The 19,883-nt window shown below is 37.7% G+C and overlaps 1 long non-coding RNA gene and 2 pseudogenes across 1 annotated transcript; 2 read left to right on the forward strand and 1 right to left on the reverse strand.

Annotated features, from left to right (window-relative positions):
• The first annotated feature begins 747 nt into the window (after positions 1–747).
• On the forward strand, positions 748–1,464 carry LOC110806818 (nuclear transcription factor Y subunit B-1 pseudogene; annotated as a pseudogene).
• Positions 1,465–2,453: 989 nt separating this feature from the next.
• LOC148253467 (uncharacterized) lies at positions 2,454–3,488 on the forward strand. The gene is made up of 3 exons (XR_015821675.1): positions 2,454–2,872; positions 3,083–3,153; positions 3,398–3,488. It is a non-coding gene; the product is annotated as an uncharacterized LOC148253467 (long non-coding RNA).
• A 14,890-nt stretch (positions 3,489–18,378) lies between these two features.
• On the reverse strand, positions 18,379–19,480 carry LOC148253468 (uncharacterized; annotated as a pseudogene).
• Positions 19,481–19,883: the final 403 nt, after the last annotated feature.

Here is a 19,883-nt window from a genome sequence, read left to right on the forward strand (position 1 = left end):
ATGTAAAATCTTGTACTCTTATGTTTTTCATTTGCATTTATTTATTTCCTACATTTGATTAAATTTATATATTATTGGGTTTAATGATATTTACACAATTAATACATACAAAGGGCACAATTTTTTTTTTTTTTAAAGTAACATAAAATTTCAAATGATTATGAAAAAAGAAAAATTATACTAAATACAGCAGAACCATGGTAAAGAATGTAGACCCAATATCAAGTGAATATTAAACTGCATTCATCGAAAAAACGAAAATGGTGATTTATCTTGAATTTGATTGTAAAAAAGTTATAGATTATTTTTATATTTAAAAGAAAGAAATGTGTTGTTAATTGAAATAAAATAAAAATCAGTTGTAAGGAAGTTAAATAGAGTCTTTCTTTAGAAAAAAAAATAAAATTCTACGTTTAAATGAGGAATGTGTTTCATAAGGTAATTTTCTAATAAAAATATTAAGCATCTTATTACTAACTAATAGGAGATGTTGTGTGTGGAGAGAGAGAGAGAGATGTCTTTCCAAAAGAATTGGTGGTGGTGGTGGTGGACACTAAATATTGAATGGTAAAAGAGTATACATATATATATATATATATATATTCACAAAATACTAGCACTTGCGAAAGAATTATTTAGAGATGTAAATCAAATCATTAACTGAATAACAATATAAAAATAAATTTCTTATAATAAAATCAAATTTCCCCTTTTTAAATAATTTGATGTCCCCATCAAACCGCTTCTCCACTCTTTCCCACATCATCTCCCCCTTAAACCCTCTTCCCTTATAACCTCATCCTTCCCTCCCCTCAGATTCCCACATTCACATTTCCTTTCCCCTTTAACAAAAAACAAAAAGCTTCACCTTCCATGGCCGGAAAAAGAAAAGAAACTTGCAGTCCGATGAGCAGTCCGGTCTCCGACAACTCCTCAAAAGACCAAGACAGATTTCTTCCAATCGCCAACGTCAGTCGCATCATGAAAAAATCCCTCCCTGCCAACGCTAAAATCTCCAAAGAAGCAAAAGAAACCGTTCAAGAATGCGTGTCGGAGTTCATCAGCTTCATCACCGGCGAAGCCTCCGACAAGTGCCAACGGGAGAAGAGAAAGACCATCAACGGTGACGATCTTCTCTGGGCCATGACCACTCTCGGATTCGACAACTACGTTGCTCCTTTGAAGATTTATCTCAACAAATACAGAGACACTGAAGGAGACAAGAACGGTAATAGTCCGAGTTCTAATCACGCCGGAGTTTATTCAGATCACGCCGGAACGGTGATCGGATATGGAGGTTTCACGGGGAGTAGGATAATTCGCCAAGACGGAGATGATGGGAATGGTAGTACAGTAAGCATGGCTGCTCACCTTCATCAGAATGGTGGTTTTGGATGGTAGAGCCCTAAATTTATTGACAATTAATATTTAATCTATTAATTAATTTTAATATATGAGAGACCATATATGTGTATGCATGTATCTTTTCTTTTATATATATATATATATATTGTAGTTAATTATATTCCACGAATTGGAATAAGAAGAAAGAGTGATGGGATCGGCCATGTTCATCTCAACAATTGTTAAAAAGCTGGATATATTCTCTTTCACATATATACATATATATATATATATAATAAAAAGCTGTAATTTGGAATTCTGAACTATCTAGGGAACAGATTAAAAAAAATTAATACTACTATCAATTTCCATCTGATTGGTGCTCAATTATAAGGTGTCCCCTCTCATGTTTTTAATTATTTATATATATATATATACATATCATATGTAAAGGTGTCATCTCAAGGAAAAACTATATGTACGATTCTGTGCCTGTTATATATATATATATATATATATATATATTACCATATTCTAATCTGGTATTGTGATTAGATATTTAATAATTACTGTTGCTTTTTAACTATATATTTAAAATATATATTTTGTTTAAGAATAATAAAAATAATAATAAAATTTTTTATTACATGGTAGCGAAAATAAAAATTGAAAAGATAAATTATTAGGTTAGGACAAGATTCGTACCTCGTGCTTTGTATAAAATATAATTTTGTATAATCGTATAAAAATAATATAAATAAAAATTACATGGAAGTAACAAAATTTCATTATTAAAAAATAACGATTGTGTGCGGAGTTCAAGTGTTCAGAAATTCACCATAAAACAAACCTGTTGTCATCCCTAAAAAGCATATAGAAAACTAAAACTCTGAAAATTATTTATAATATTTTATTATCATAATCATATATGTTTTATGTAACTTACAAAAATATGAATTTAATATAATAGAAAATATTTGTCTCTGTCAGAATAATAAAAAAACTCAAATCAACTTAAGAAAGCATCCAAAACCATAACGTAGCTTAACATAGTAGTCCTAGCTACTACGAACAATAGTTACGTTTGTAGCACCCGGAAAGGAGGAGGAAAAAAAAAAAAAAAAAAAAAAAAAAAAAAAAAAGGGGGGGCCACGTCAGCAGCCGCGTCAGCAGCCACGTCAGCAGTCCCGGCCAACCAGGGCCTGCCACGTGGCAAGATCGCGTCACTCCGAAAGGAGCCACGTTGGCGATCCGCGTGGGTGCGATCCGACGGCCCAGATCAATCACGCGATCGGACGGCCCAGATTCAAACGCACGGACGGCCCAGATTCAATCAAAAACGAACGGCCCAGATTAAAACGAAATGAACGGCTGTGATCAAAAGGCAAGGGGTTATAAATAGAACCTCCACACCAGACCAAAAACCCTAGCCGCCAGCCGCTCGCCGGAGAAGACGAACCAGAGGCCGACCGCCGCCACCCGCCGCCACTCGCCGCCGCACCGGGGAAATTTCCGACCGCCGATTGAGGTAAATTTCATACCCCCGACTCGTTTTTCCCCGCTGATTCCTCCTGTGGCCAAATCGAGGCCGAAATCCCGGCCAAACGGCCGAAATACGCGGCCGAAGCCCAGCGGCGCCGCCGCGCCCCCTCGCGGTTTTTGCCTCCGACGAGGCCCCTCCCGGCCTCCGTTCGATGCAATTTTTATATCACCGTGATCACCATTCTTTTCTCTACAGGTTGATCGGAGCCGAATCACCAAAACACGAACCTCGCCGGAGAGCCGCTGCACCCGAGAGCGCCGCCGCCGGTAAGCTCCGTTTTTCCGTGATTTTTTTGGCCCCCCGAGGGCCCTAGGGTTGTTTTCTGACAAGGACCAATGCGAGTGTGGCCGAATTCGGTCGAAAACGGCCGAAAACAGTCAACCCGAGGCGACTCGCCGCCGCCAGCGGCGGCGCCGTCGCCGAAGCACGGCGAAGCCGCCGTGCCGGAGTTGCGATTTGGTCCGAAAGGGGCCCTGGGCCTAATTTGGATTTTTTTTGGAACACGTGCAGGTACTGTTAGTGTGTTTCAGTTCCCCGGGAAAAATTCAGGGAAAATTAGGGACGGCCTGCAGGCGCACTGTGAATCGTATTCGGATCCCAAAAACAAGTAAGGACCCCTCACCCTATCTCCTATCACGGTATTAAAGTTCAAAATGATAAAACGGTATTTCTTGAATTAACGCATGTGTGAAATTGCTTAAGGTAGCTAATGGAGCCCGAGTCTAGTGTGATTGGTGGTTTACTGTTATTTGGCCTGTTTACAGCTTTAAATGCAAAATGAGGTTTGATGTGTTTATTTTACAGATTTGTGTGCATTTACTACGTTTTTATTAATCATGGGTTGAATGACTGAAAAACCGATACTGTATGTTGTCTGTTTGGCATGAACTACTGTTTGCTTGTTTGTATGTGAATTGATGATGCTTATTGAGGAAAAGGAAAATGAAAGATTGTGTAGACTGATAATTGTATGATGGGGTTAGCCTGACTAGATATCCTGGGAGATGGTGGACGGACCGGGTCCGTAGGGAACCCTACCGGGATTGTGGTCTCACATGCCGGACGGGGTATGGAGATCTTATGGTTTTGGCGCCCATACCGGACGGGGTATGGGGACGGCCCGTTTCACCCTCATACCGGACGGGGTATTGAGGTTCATGGTTTTGGCGCCCATACCGGACGGGGTATGGGGACGGCCCTGGAAACTGATTATGAATGTTAAAGATTAACGGGTAGCGGAACCCCTATGGACCCCCACGGATACTAGTAGGCTGGTAAATGAGAAAAAGATATGTTGTACAATGATTGAATTACAAGAGGCGTGATAAGTGTTATGTTTTACAGCTTAGATTATTCAATGATTATGATGATGTTATTGTTTTTCTCATATTGTTTTCATAAATTCCACCAAGGTAAGTGGATGGTAAAGGTTTTCATGTTAATAAACGAGTTTATTGTAAATTATGCTCCATTGGTCTTTTTGTGTTTTTCTACCCACCTTTACCTCCGTGACGGTGAGATATCGTGATGTTCTTACTGGGCTAGTGTAGCTCACTCCTTATTTAACCATTTCAGATCAGGAAGACATCGTTCCCGAGCCCGTTCCGCAGGAGGACGACGAAGGGGATACCTAGAGACTCTGTAGTCATACTCATAGTTTTATTTTCGAGTTTCTCTCTTAGTTAGTTTAATCTTTTATATTTTAAGTACGTTTCTGGTTTTTTTTCGTGTAAGGGATGTTAACTGAAATTTTGATCTCGCTTCCGCATTTGATATATTTAAATACTCATTTCATTTTAATATTTCCGGGGCCATTACAATGTTGGTGAATTAAAGTGCTACAATAGGCACGTTTCTACTAGAACAAGAGAACCCAAGAAGGCATGCCGGAGATTAAATTGGAAATTAATTATAATTTTTCTAGACTTTTTGACTAGCCCCTTACAAACTAACAATAGAGTTTAGAGGAAGTTTATCTCAAAATCTAGCAGACAAAGCTTGAAAGAAAATGAAGTTCACCATCCACACTATCCAGAAATCAACGTTTTGTATAAAAAACAACAAATAAAGTTGAAGGAAAATACCAAATTGTACAGGTGATCCTCGATGAGGACAGAAGCCGCAGAAGCGAGTGAATGGAGAGACAAACTCGGCGAAGGCAAAAGGCGAGGAGGCGAGCAAATGGAGAGAGAAGCTCGGTAAAGGCGGAAGGTGTGGAGGCAAGTGAACAGAGAGAGAAGTTCTTTACGAGAGTGGTTGTAAGATGTGTGTGTGTGATAACCTGTAAACAACCAGAAATAAAAAAAAAATGCAAGAAAACAAAATAAGCTAAAAGCGTTGGTGTCTGTCGATGGTAGCAGAAAGGAGAGGAGAAAATTAAGGTTTCTCAAGGAAGAAAACGGGGTTAAATACTCGTTCTGTCCCCTAGCTCACATGAGCGCGAACACACTAGATCACACATTAGTGAACCAGTGCGCTTTTATCTTTGTCATTGGGCTAGATCAACCTGTTTTGTACAAGCCCGATAACATCCTCCCTCAAGATGGAGAGTAAATGTTTTTTTCTCCCATCTTGATCATATGCTCCTTAAGGAGCCAACTAGATAGAGCTTTAAAAAAAATATCTGCTAGTTGTTGCTTGCTGTTCACATGCCTCGTAACTATACTCCCTTCCTGTACCTTATCCCTGACTAAATAGCAATCTATCTCAATGTACTTGGTTCTTTCATGGAATATAGGATTAGCAACTATGTGTATGGCTGCCCTGTTATCATAATATAAGTTTGTTGCCCCTAAATTATACACCTTAAGGTCATCAAACAAGTATTTTATCCAATTTAGCTCACAACACACGCTGACCATGGCTCTATAATCTTCTTCTACTGAAGATCTAGAAACTGTTTGTTATTTCTTAAATTTTCAAGATATCAATGAACTGCTAAGAAGAACACAATATCTTATAACAAACTTTCTTGTGTCTGGGCATCCTGCCTAGCCACTGTGTGTATAACCATTTGGTTTTAGCTTAGATGTATTTTAGTAAAATAAATCTTAGCCTGGTGTACCCTTAATATACCCTAGAACTTTGTATGCAACCCTTAAGTGACAGTCTCCAGGGCTCTCCATGAACTAGCTTAGAACCTGAACAAAGTAAGCCAGATCAGGTCTTGTTAATATGAGGTACATCAACCTTCTAATCAACATCCTGTACTTCGTTGGTTCTAGTATTGGCTCTCCTTCATCCCTCAAAAGTTTAATATAGGAGTGATGAGGTCTTTCTTCCTAAAACCACTCCATTCTTCAAAAGGTCTAGAGCATATTTCTTTTGGCATATATGAACCCCTTTCTTTGACCTAGCAACTTCAATGCTAAAGAAATATTTTAAATTTCCTAAATCCTTAATTTTAAATTTGTTATCCAATGTTATCTTTAGTTCTTTAATAACAGATTTGTCATCACCATCCACAATAATGTCATCAACATATACAAGTAGTACGCTAAAGCTTTCGCCATTGGTCTTCACGAACAAACTATAGTCGGTATTGGATTTCTTGAATCCTTGTTGAGTAATAAACTCAGAAAATTTTGTATACCACTATCTGGATACTTGTTTAAGCCCATACAAGCTCTCTTAAAGTCTATATGCTTTCCCTTTTTTCCTTTTAGGGATTCCAAAAGGAAGCTCCATATACACTTCCTCATTTAAATCTCCATATAAAAAAGCATTGTTGACATCTAATTGTTGAATATGCCATCCTCTGATTGCAGCTAGAGTCAACAATACTCTTACGGAGATGATTATGGCCACAAGTGAGAATGTTTCGTGATAGTCTAGACCTTCTCTTTAAGTGAAGCCCTTAGCAACAAGTCTAGCTTTGTGTCTTTCAATGGTTCCATTTGCTTTGAATTTCACTTTGTAGACCCACTTACATCTTATTGCTCTCTTCCCTATCGATAAATCAACTACTTTTTAAGTCTTGTTTTCTTCAAGAGCTTGGAGTTCGTTTTCCATAGCATTTCTCCAATTTGGGTCCTTGTTGGCCTCCTCATATGAACTTGGTTCATTATGGGATGCTACAGCAAGTATGTACTTCTTATGTCCCCCCATAAGTCTACTATATGCAACTGTGCTTGATAGAGGAACGACACCACCATTGCGGCCTTGTGGTTCAGACAGCTCTATGCAATCATTGTTCCCTTGAATATGATCACATATATAATCCCTTAAGTATTCTGGTGGCCTCTTTGTCCTCATTGATTTTCTCCTTGGAATCTCATCGTCATTCATATGGTTTTCTCTTTTTTCTACTTCCCCATCAATTATTTCTTGATTGTTAAATACCTCTTCTATCTGTGTGAGGTCTCTAACCTCCATATCTGGGCTATCTTGACCCATCACTTGGTCCCTGATATTATCTTACGCAAAGGTGTTTGATTCTAGTTCATTTATGTAATACCCGGGCCCAGAATTTGGCTCGGGATCAATTTTTGTATTTATAAAAATAATTAAAAACATTATTTTAATTTTATTTTATTAAGTTATTTGAGAAAAATAAGTTAGAGATGTAATTGAATGCAATTTTGGGGAAGATGGTTGAAAATTTGAGTTCGGAAGTTTTTTTAAAAGAAAAATTAAAAACAGAGGTCAAAATGCAAAAAAAAAAAGAGAAATTTGACCACGTGGGACGGCCCGGTCAGTAGCTACGGTGAACCAGAGCATGTTGCGTGGCAAAACACGCTAACACTGGCGCCATGTAGGAGGAAACTCGAGCGATCTGTGGGCCCAATAATCTGATGGCAAAGATTTAATCTCACACACGTGAATGGCTCAAATACATTCCCTCCTTAGGAACGATTGGATATATGAGATCAATCGCGATGAACAGTTTAGATTCGCTCATGCAATCAGCTTAAATAGGAAACAATTGAACGACTCTCCTCGCTCCATATCAATGCGAATGGACGGCTCAGATCGACGTGAGGCAAGTATAAAAACATCATGTCGCAGAGGAACCCTAACCCTAGCCACACATGCTCTCACTGGAGAAGAAGGATTAGGCATCGTAGAATTACACCGACCCCCGACCTTCGCTGTACCGGAGCCACCGCCGATCCCTAATAAAGGTAAAACTCTCCCCTACCTACTCAGAATTCAATTCCAAGTCTCCCTGTGGCCATATCTGAAAAAAAAAAAAAAAAAAGCACAGCGGGTGAGCCCAAAATTGATGGCAAAGCCTGATGGAGCCGTCGCAGCTAAAACCCTAAAATTCGTCTGATAAGCCCTTCCTGTTTCCCGTTTCATGCAATTTTATAACCATTGTGTTCACTGTTCTTTTCTGTGCAGGCTAGCCGAAGAAGAAACCTCAGCCGCGAAGGAGAACCGGCGGAGCTGCTGCACTCGAAGACCCCTGCCGGTAGGTTTAATTTTTTTATAATTTTCTGGTTAACCAAAGCCCCTTAACATATTTTTTTGTAGGGATACGTATAAAATTGGCTAAAATCAGCCAAGTCGATGCGAACTGTCGTCGATGGCGGCAGCAACGCCGTGTCGAAACCATAAAATTGGCTAGAAAAGATTTTCGACACTGATTTGAGAATTTTGAAGTATTTTTAGTTGCATGACGAGTATTTTCCATTCCTACAGGAAAATTCAGAAAACTCAGGACCCGTTATGAGGTGTAGTAGATAACGCGGCATCTCAAAATACTAATTTGGGTAAGATTTCTCACCTTATTCTCGGTTACGTTAAATTAAAGATTAATAATCAATAATTGTATGTATGTGAAAAATTTTAAAAAATCTTTAAAATATTACAGGTCATTAGTGGAGATAGAACCGGTTAGTTCACTTTTATCCTGATTTCCTATTTATTTTCCTGTAATGCCTATAATTGCTTACTATTATACTATGCATAATTAAATTGATGGTTTTTATGATCTCCTCGATTATTTGGTTATTTGGTTCCTCTTGATTATTTGGCTATGCTAAACTGTATCGCTTGTTTAAGTGTCATTCGATTAATTTGTGAATATGAAATGAGATGTTGGTATGCTTTAGTAGTTGTTTGAATTATGAGAATTTAAATAAATGAAAGCTTACTGGGCATCTTAGAAAAGGGTAGACAGACTCGGTACATAGGAAATCCTACCGTGGACATTACCTTAGTTGAACGGGGTTGAGAAGTCCCATATCAGATAGGTTTTGGGAGATATGGTTCACTCTCATACCAGACAGGGTATCGAGGTGATGGTATTTTTGGCACCCGAATGGGGGTATGGAGATGGCCGAGTTAATTTTCAAATTATGATACTAAGTTCACAAGTAGAGAGATACCTATGGCCCCCAGAGGTCCTAGTAGGTAGGATAAAAATGAAGAATTATTAATTTTATGCATGAAATTAAAATGTCATTTGGTCAATTGTCTTCATAAGTTAATTTTGGAAAAAAAAATCGTAACGATAAGTATCAAATAAAATATTTAAAGTTAAATATATTTACTTAAAGTAAGACTTCCATTACTTATTTTTTTTATTTTTACCAACCTTCAATTTTCTGTATCAGTAATTAGCGTAACATTCTTATTGAGTTAGTATAGCTCACTCTTTCATTAACTATTTCAGATTAAGAATATCAAGACCGAGATCCCGATCAGCAAGAGGGTTGTGAGTAGTCCACCTCTCGGACTTCCTTCAAGTGCTAGTGAAGGTTTCTTTATAATACTTATGTATTTGGTTTTCTTTAATTATCATTCGTTTATTACGAATCACATATAAGGGACATTCTCATAGTCCTATTGGGCAATTTAATTTATTATATAAGGAATGTAAATCCTAACATTATTATTCGCTTTTGCATTTAAATTATAAATTCATTTTCTTTTAAGTTCAGGGTCTTTACAATTGGTATCAGAGTCGTGTTCTTTGGAACAATTCCTTGTATAAAGATTTCAAAATACCAAATACAAACTATCACTCAACTATTTCTTGTTAAATACAAGTACAAAGATATGAGGAGAGGAAGCTCCCCACTAAACCGAGCAACCTAGGATGATTTACTTCGAGAGGATGTTGACCAACTCTTTGAGATGCTATAGAGACTCATCTCTGACTAGCAGGCTTAAGAGGAAAGGAGGAAGTTGTCTGACCCTCCCTCACTGCCACAATTTGAGCACCCTTGCAGTGGGAAGATCCGAAGCTACCCTGGTACAACCTTGCTCCTCCACCATATCATCCGGCACCACTACAGTATAATCCGGTGCCTTCATCGTATCATCCTGCACCGCTACAGGGCGACCCAGTCCCCCTACAGTACAATCCAATCCCTCTTTCACGGGATCCAATTCCACCCATGATGGACCTAGACTACATTAAAAGGTACAAAAGACTAAACCCATTTACATTAGTATGGGCATCCTCTTTTGAAGAGACCAAGTATTAGTTAGCTGAGACAGAGAAGGTCTTCGTGACTCTTAGGGTGGTTACTAAACAGAAGGTCGTACTTGCCACCTACATGATTGTGGGAGAGGCAGGTCGCTGGTGGCAACTCAAGCAGGCCACCCTACCCGTTCTAGTAACTTGGGAATAGTTCATGATAGCCTTTAATACAGAGTACCTCCTAGAGCATCTCTAGTATTTGAAAGAAATAGAGTTTGCACACCTAATCCAAGGTGATATGACTGTGTCGGATTATACCCGAAGGTTCCTAGAGTTGGGTCGGTATTCTTTAGAGAGCATGATGGATAAAGGCAGGAAAGCAAAGAAGTTCGAGTGGGACCTCCGTCTTGAGATCAGACAACAACTGTACGTATTTGAGGTCAGTACCTACTCAGCCATTCTGGCCAAGGCACAACTAATGGAGATGAATATTCGCATCTTTCCTCCAATAATGGAGAATCCCAGACCTCCAGTTTCACACTGTAGACTAGCACCTACTACACCGGTTCAACATAACAAGAGGCCTAGTTTAGTGATTCAGGCTCCTCCTCAGAGTTCGGTAATATGACGCGGTAGGACTTGTCAGCACTGTGGCAATGATCATGAGAATCGACCCTACTATTGTCTCAACAATACTTGTCACTTATGTGGGAGTGTCCAACACTACGCGAAAGAGTGCCCATAAAATCAAAATAAAGCTAGACTTCCTATTCAGGGTAGAGATTACAACCTCAATCAGTAGGATGCTGAAGCCAACCTAGATGCTTTGATTGATACTAATGCTTCACATTCATTTGTCTCACATGCTTTTACACCAAACTTGAATGTATTATTTGAAAGACTTGATTCTATGTTATTTGTGTCTACTCGTAGAAGTAGAACACTACTAGGAGAGGTTATATATAAAGTTTGTATCATAGACATAACAGATAGAAAATTGAGTGTAGACCTAATAGAGATTAATAGGGAAGACTTTGATATAATTCTAAGAATGAACTAGTTAGTAGTGTATCACGTCACCGTAGATTGTTTCCATAAGAAACTTGTATTAAACCCTCCTAGCGAAGAGTAATTTACAAGTTAATAAAAATTTTAAAATATTATTCCCTCATAAAAATTTTCTTATTACGTAATACTTTAACTCCGTTATCTTCTCTATATTAGACAGACTTAAGAAAGAAGTTCGCATTCAAGAGATCTCGGTAGTCTGAAACTTTTCGAATGCATTTTCTGATGAACTATCCGGACTACCAGTAGACAGAGAAGTTGAGTTTACCATAGATCTTCAGCCTGACACCCAGCCTATCTCAGTTATCCCTTACCGCATAAGTCGTGTTGAGATGGAAGAGCTGAAAAAATAAATCAATGAATTGTATGATAGTAGGTTCATCCGACATAGTGTATCTCCTTAAAGTGTTAGAGTCACATTTGTAAAAAAAGGGTATGAGACATTAAAATTATGTATTGACTATAGGGGATTGAACAGAGTCACAATCAAGAACAAGTACCCCCTTTCTAATATTGATGCCTTTTTTGACCAGTTACAAGGTGTTCAGGTCTTCTTCAAAATAAACTTGCGTTTGGGTTACCATCAGATAAAGACCAGGGCAGAGGACATTTCCAATAAAACTTTCAGAACTAGGTACAGACACTATGAGTTCCTAGCGATGCTATTTGGACTAACCAATGCACCATCCATTTTTATGAACTTGATGAATAGGATTTTCAGACAATTTCGAAATCAGTTCGTCATTGTGTTTATCGATGATATCCTGGTTTATTCAAAGAGTATAAAGGAACATGCTCACCACCTAACTCAGGTTTTGCAGGTTCTCAAGAAGAAGAAACTGTATGCAAAATTGAGTAAGTGTGGGTTCTGGCTCGAGTAGATTACCTTCTTATGGCACATCATATCAAAGGGTGGAGTATCAATGGACCCCAAAAAAGTTGAGGCAGTACTTGGTTAGAAGAAATTAATCTCGGTTAAGGAGGTTCATAGCTTTTTGAGAATGACATATTATTACCGCAAGTTTGTGGAATGATTTTCTAGCCTAGTCGCTCTTTTGATTCGGCTCACAAAGAAGAACGTTAAGTTTGAATGGAATAAGAATTGCGAAAGAAACTTTACATAACTCAAAAAGTAGTTGACTACTGCATACATGTTAGCTTTACCGAGTGGAACATGTGGATATACAATGTATAGTTATACCTCCTATCTAGAATTGGATTGTGCTTTGATAAACCATAAAAAGGTCATAACCTATGGGTCCAGACAGTTGAAGAGTCATGAGAAAAATTACTTCAACCACCACTTAGAACTTGTCGCCATTATCCACGCCTTGAAAACCTGGCACCACTACTTATATGAGGAGACTTTTGAGATTTATACTAACCATAAGAGCTTGAAGCACATATTCACTCAGAACGATTTCAACATGCGTCAGAGGCATTAGATAGAGCTCCTCAAGGACTTTGTAATATTTTGTATTACTCATACCAGGGTAACGTGATAGCCAACGCGCTCAACAGAAAAAGTACAGGTATGTTAACTCTCCTAATGGTTTCTAAATGCAGAGTAATAGGCATCACACAATAGATACGATTTCAAGACTTGAAGAGAGTTATATGTTTGGCCTACTTAATTGTCCAACCCGAATTGATCCAAAGAATAAAGGAAGTCCAATTAACCGATTCCACCATAACAGCTCTTAAGAATGAGCAAAATAGGAAGTAAATCTAGAATTTTGAGTCTCTACTAATGGATTACTCAGGTTTCAAGACAGGGTGTGTGTTTCAAATGATAGTGAACTAAAAATGGACATCATGACAGAGGCTCATAATTCAATGTTCATCATCCATCCCGAAAGTACTAAAATGTATCAAAGTATGCGACTCCAATTTTGGTGGAGCATGATGAAAAGAGAGATAGCCAAATTTATCTCCAAGTGTCTGGTATGTCAATAGGTTAAGATAGAGCATTAACGCCCAGGCAGGCTACTTCAACCATTACCGATCCCAGAGTGGAAGCGAAAATATATCACAATGGACTTCGTGACGGGGTTGCCTAAGGCACGCTCAGAACATGATGTTATATGGGTAATTATCGACCGACTCACCAAGTCCTTTCACTTCTTGGCTATCAAGATGACTGATCCCTTGGATAAGTTAGCAAGAATATATATCCAGGAGATAGTCAGGTTACATGGAGTTCCAGTGACAGTGGTAGACAAAGACCCCATATTCACTTCTCGATTTTGGTATAGTTTTTAGCAAGCCATGGGAATGAAGTTGTCCCTTAGTACCGCGTTCCACCCTCAAACCGATAGATAATCAAAGAAGACGATCCGCACATTAGACGATATGCTCCGAGCTTGTGTTCTAGAATTTAAGGGTCATTGGGATGATCACCTACCTTTTATAGAATTCGTCTATAATAACAGCTACCAGGCAAGTATCGGCATGGCCCCGTACGAGACATTGTATGGTCGCCCTTGCAGGTCGCTAATCTGTTGGAAAGAGATGGGTGATAGAAAATTGTTCGACCCAGATCTTGTAGATGAGAGTACAACCAAAATAGTTAAGATTAGAAAGAACATCTAGACATCTCAGAGTAGGCAGAAGAGTTATACCGATATCTGAAGGAGGGATTTAGAATTTGAGAAAGGTAATCGAGTGTTTCTTAAGGTCATCCCTTTCAAGAAAATCAATAAGTTTGACAAGAGAAAAAAATTAAATTCCTGGTTCATTAGGCTATTTAATATCTTAGACAGGATTAGTACGACTGCCTATAAACTGTCACTATCTCCAGAGCTATGTAGGATTCATAATGTGTTTCATGTATCCATGTTATGCAAGTACAATCCGGACCTCTCACACATCCTGTCCCACGAGTCTCTTTCATTCTAAGAGGATTTATCCTATGAGGAGATACCAATGTGCATTATAGACTAAAAAGTAGAGTACTCTACAATAGAGAAATTTCATTCATCAAAGTTCTATGGCAGAATCACACACAGAAAGATACCACATAAGAGCTAGAATCGGACTTCATAACCCAGTATCCCCAACTATTTGACTAAGTGAGATAGTGACAAATTTGAGGGACCAATTTTTTTCTTAAGGGGAGAGAGTTGTAATATCCGAACCCAAAATTTGACCTAGGATCAAGTTTCGTGTTTATAAAAATAATTAAAAATATTATTTTAATTTAATTTTATTAAATAATTTGAGAAAAATAGATTAGGGACGTAATTGAAGGCAATTTTAGGAAAGATGGATGAAAATTTAAGTTCAGGAGGTACTTTTGAAAGAAAAATTAGAAACATAGGGGTCAAAATATAAAAAGAAGAAATTCAGCCACGTGGGATGGCCCGATCAGCAGTCACGGTAAACCAGAACACGCTGCATGACAAAACACACTGACATCGATGCCACGCAAGCGATCCACATGCCAAGTGATCTGACGATCCAGATTCAATCTCGCGCACATGAATGACTCATATGCATTTTCTCTTCAGGCACGATCGAACAGATGAGATCAATCGCGATGAACGGTCCAGATTTGCCCCCACAATCAACCTAAATAAGCAACCATAAGACGACTCTCCCCGCTCCACGTTGACGCGAATGGATGACAAAGATTGACGTGGGATGAGTATAAAAACATTGCATCGCAGGGGAACTCTAACCCTAGCACCTGCCCTTACCGGATAAGAAAGACTAGCCGTTGGAGAAGGAGATCGAGCCCTGACTACTGTCGCACTAGAACCACCGTCGACTGCTAAAAAAGGTAAAATTCTCCCTTACCCGCTCAGAATTCGATTTTGACTTTTATTGTGACCATATCGGAGCAAAGGGGACAACAGGTGGTGGGCAAAGCCTGACAGAGCTGCCACGACCAAAACCTTGAAACCCATCCGATGAGCCCTTTCTCGTTTTCATCTCACGCAATTTTCTGACCATTGTGTTTACCATCATTTTCTGTGCAGGTTAGCCGAAGAAAAAATCCCAACCGCGAATGAGAACTAGCGGTGTCGTCGCAACCGAAGACCCCCCTGATGGTAGGTTCGATTTTTTGTAATTTTACAGCCAACTGATGCCTTATAACGTGTTTTTTTATAGGGATACATGTAAAACTGATGAAAACTGACCAAAATCGGTCAAGCCAAGGTGAACAGCCACTATGGGCGGCAGAGCCGGTGCCGGAGCACGACGACGCGCCATGTCGGAACCCTAAAATTTTTCAGAAAGGGTTTTCGACATTGATTTGGGAGTTTTGTGGTATTTTTAGTTGTGTGACAAGTATTTTAAATTCTCGTAAGAAAATTTAGGAAATTCGAGACTCGTTAGGAGGCGTAATAGATAGTGTGACATCTCGAAATACCAATCCGAGTAAGGATCTCTCACCCTATTCTCGGTTACGATAAATTGAGTATTAATAATCGATAATTTTATGTTGGTGAAAAATTAAAAAAAATTCTAAAAATATTACATGTCACTAGTGGAGTCAAAATCGGTTAGTTCACATTTGTTCCGATTTCCTGTTTATTTTTCTGTACTGCCTATAATTAGTTATTATTATACTGTGCATAATTGAATTGATGGTTTTCATGATCTCCTCGATTATTTGGTTATTTGGTTCGTCTTGCATTGTTTATTCGGTATTCTGATTATTTTGTTATTTGGCTATACTAAACTGTATTGCTCGTTTAAGTGTCTTTCGATTAATCGTGAATATAAAATGAGATGTTGATTTGCTTTAGTAGTTGTTTGGATGATGAGAATCTAAATAAATGAAAGCTTATTAGGTATCCTTGGAAAGGGTAGACGAATCCAGTACATAGAAAACTCTACTGTGGACATTATCTCAGTCGGACGGGGCTGAGAAGTCCCATACCGGATGGATTTTGGGATATATGGTTTACCTTTATACCAGACGGGATATCGAGGAGATGATGTTTTTAGCACCCATTACCAAATGGGGTGTGGGGATGGTTAGGTTAATTGCCAAATCATAATACTGGGTTCACAAGTAGAGAGATATCCCAATGGACCTCCATGGGTCCTAGTACGTAGGGTAAAAAGAAAGGATTATTGATCCTATGCATGAAATTGAAATGTCATTTAGTCAATTGTCTTCATAGGTCTATTTTAGAAAAAAAAAACCGTAATGGTAAATATCGAATAAAATATTTTAAAGTTCAATGTATTTATTTAAAGTAAGGACTTCATTAGTTGTTTTTTTATTTTTACCAATCTTCAGTTTTCTGTATCAGTGATTAGTATAATATTTTTACTGGACTAGTGTAACTCACATTTTCATTAATCATTTCAAATTAATGAGACCAAGATTCAAATCCCGATCATCAAAAGAATTGTGAGTAGTCCACCTCCCAAACTCCCTTCAAGTATTAGTGAAAGTTGTCCTAGGATACTTATTTATTTTTTATTTTTAATTATCATTTATCTTTTATGAACCACGTAAAATAGATATTCTCGTAGTCCTATTGAAAAATTTAATTTATTGTGTAAGTAATATAAATTTTAACATTATTATTCGGTTCCACATTTAAATTGTAAATTCATTTCATTTTAAGTTCAGGATCTTTATAGTCTATCAATATATTCCTAAAATCGTGTATAGTTTGCACGTCCTTTATACACTTATTTTCCTTGTGAGGGAATTACTTTTTCATGAAATATTACGTTTCTAGAAATAATGACCTCACTGGTCTCTTCATCTAGTAATTTGTATCCCTTTGTACCAAAAGGATATCCTATGAACACACATCTTTTTGCTCTTGCATCGAATTTTCGTCTTCTACTCAATAAAGTATATGTGAACGCTAAGCAATCGAACACTTTCATGTGACTATAATTTGGTTTCTTTCTATGTAGAATCTCAAAAGGTGTCTTCCCACTTAACATGGAGGAGGGTGTTCTGCTAATTAAATGTACAGCAATAAGAACAAAATTGCTCCAATATTTAATGTCCATTCCACTTTTGGAATTTTAACACCCTTGTAGTGTTGAGTATTTATTGATGTTTTCTCTCCACTCTCCCATTCTTTTGTGGAGTTTCTATACAACTCTTTTAATTTATGATTCCCTTCTCATCATAAAATCTCTTTATTTCGAATTCTCTTCCATTATCAATTCTATTTACTCTTAGTTTTCTGTCAAATTGGGTATCAACAAAAGTGCAAAAATATTGCAAATGTAAACCTATTTTAGCCTTACTTTGCATCATATATACCTAAGTACATTTAGTAAAGTCATCAACAATCGTTAAAAAATATCTAAAACCATCATAAGAAATTTCATTACAAGGTCCCCAAATATCACAATGTATTAAATCAAAACATTGTTCTGCTTTATTACTACTATCAAAAAATGAAGGTTTATGCATATTTACCAATAGGTATATATAACATAACTTAGAATCTTTGTTTGCTAATATATCAAAATCAAAACTAGATTTGTATGAAGGGTGTCCAAATCTGTAGTGCCACAAATCAAAATCTCTCTCCTCTTTGCTGGAGTTTTGTAGTGTCATTCCTATAAAGATTTGTTGACTTGCGTTTTTTGAATCATTAGGCTGTCTAAGTTGATATAATCCATCCTTAATCTCGCCCATCCCATGTATCTTTCAAGTCAAAAGGTCCTGAATGATACAATGTTGTTTTAAAAGAATTAGACAATACTTAATATCCTTTGTTAACCTTTTTGCAGATATTAAATTAAATCTAAATGAGGGAACACATAACACATTATTTAACATAAGTTTATCACTTAATTTTACTACTCCTACATGAGACATATCTATAGTTTCTCCATTCGGTAATACAACTTTAAATTTAATATTCGATGTTTTCTCAGTATATAATTATGGTGTGTGTATTATGTGATCTGAGGCCCCAGTATCAATTATCCAAGTTGTGTGCGTGTTGATATTTCTATTTATTGTGCATACATTAAAACAATAAAACATACCAGAGAATGCTTTGAGTTTATGATCTTGAGTTTGCTCTGAAGTTGTTTGTACCATATTGACAGTAGTTTAACTTCGTTGAATAAAGGCCATAAGTTGGTGGAGTTGATTCTTTATCAATAGATTGTGATCTTCTCCCTTGAGCTCAGTTTGTGCATCAAGAGAATATACCTGATTGATAATGGATTGTCTTATCTTATTTTAGGTCCTTTGTCCCTTCGTTTGGTTTTATCTCTATAGCATACCTCAGCCGTATGTCCTGCCAAATTGCAATTGGTGCATACAGGTCTATTTGGATTAGCCTGAAAGCATCTTTCTAAAGAGTATCCAGTCTTCTTACAACAGGTACAATAATACTTCTCCTTATTTGGGCTGGCAGTTCTCTGTGGCTTATTGGCCTCTTTTATGCTAAAGACCATGGTCTGGTTAGTAACAAACTTCAAAGAAATTTCTCTCATTTTTTTCTCTTGTTGAACGATAGAAAATATTTCATTCAGACTAGGGAGAGGCTTCCTTGTCAAGATTTGGGACGTCAAACTACCATATGACTCATTAAGTCCCATTAAGAACCTCATTGTGTGATCCTTCTCTTGATATCCAATATACGGTTTAAGTCCCCACATGTGCATATGGGAATGGATTCATAATTTATGAGTTCATCAATTAAAAATTTGAGCTTTGAAAAATAAGCTCGTGCTGGCTCTTAGTTTTGCATGAGTGCAGATATCGACTGCTTAATTTGATACACTCTAGTTGCGTTTTGCTCAAAATGTCTTTGTTCTAGTTCATGTCATAGTTGATGTGTTGTTTGGGCATAAAATGTACTAGTCTTAATATCAGGTGATAGTGAATTCTATATCCAAATAATCACCATATTATTACACCGTTTCCAGTGCTTTCTCAATGGATCTGTTGGATCCATAGGTTATGTTAGAGTTCCATCTATAAACCTTATCTTGTTTTGTATACTCAATGACCGCTCCATGAAAATTGTCCATGTGTAATAATTGTTGTCATTAAGCAGTTCTGAGACAAGAATTGTCGTAGAATTCAGTGATTTGTCAAGATAATACAGGCTATTGACATTTAAAGGGTCTAGGTTTGCTATAGCCAAATCCCTAAAATTTGGGTTCGGGTTTGTGGTGGTTTGGTAAGAATTTTGGCTCTCCATTTCTAATTTACTCTGATATCATGAAAGAAAATGAAGTTCACTATCTAAGCTATCCAGAAATCAACGTTTTGTATAAAAAACAACAAATAAAGTTTAAGGAAAATATCGAATTGCGCAGGTGATCCTCGGTGAGGATGGAAGCTGCGGAAGTGAGTAAAGGGAGAGAGAAACTTGGCAAAGGCAGAAGGCGTAGAGGCAAGCGAACAGGGAGAAAAGCTTGGTGAAGGCGGAAGGCGCAGAGGTGAGTGAGCGGAGAGAGAAGTTCTTCACGAGAGTGTGTGTGCGATATGTGTGTGTAATAACCTGCAAACAACCAGAAACAAAAAAATGCAAGAAAACGAAATAAACTATAAGCTTTGGTGTCCATTGGCGATAGCATAAAGGAAAGAAGAAAATTAGGGTT

The sequence above is a fragment of the Carica papaya genome, chromosome 6 (genome assembly GCF_054855325.1).
Source record: "Carica papaya isolate Zhongbai chromosome 6, ASM5485532v1, whole genome shotgun sequence".
Lineage (NCBI taxonomy): Eukaryota > Viridiplantae > Streptophyta > Magnoliopsida > Brassicales > Caricaceae > Carica > Carica papaya.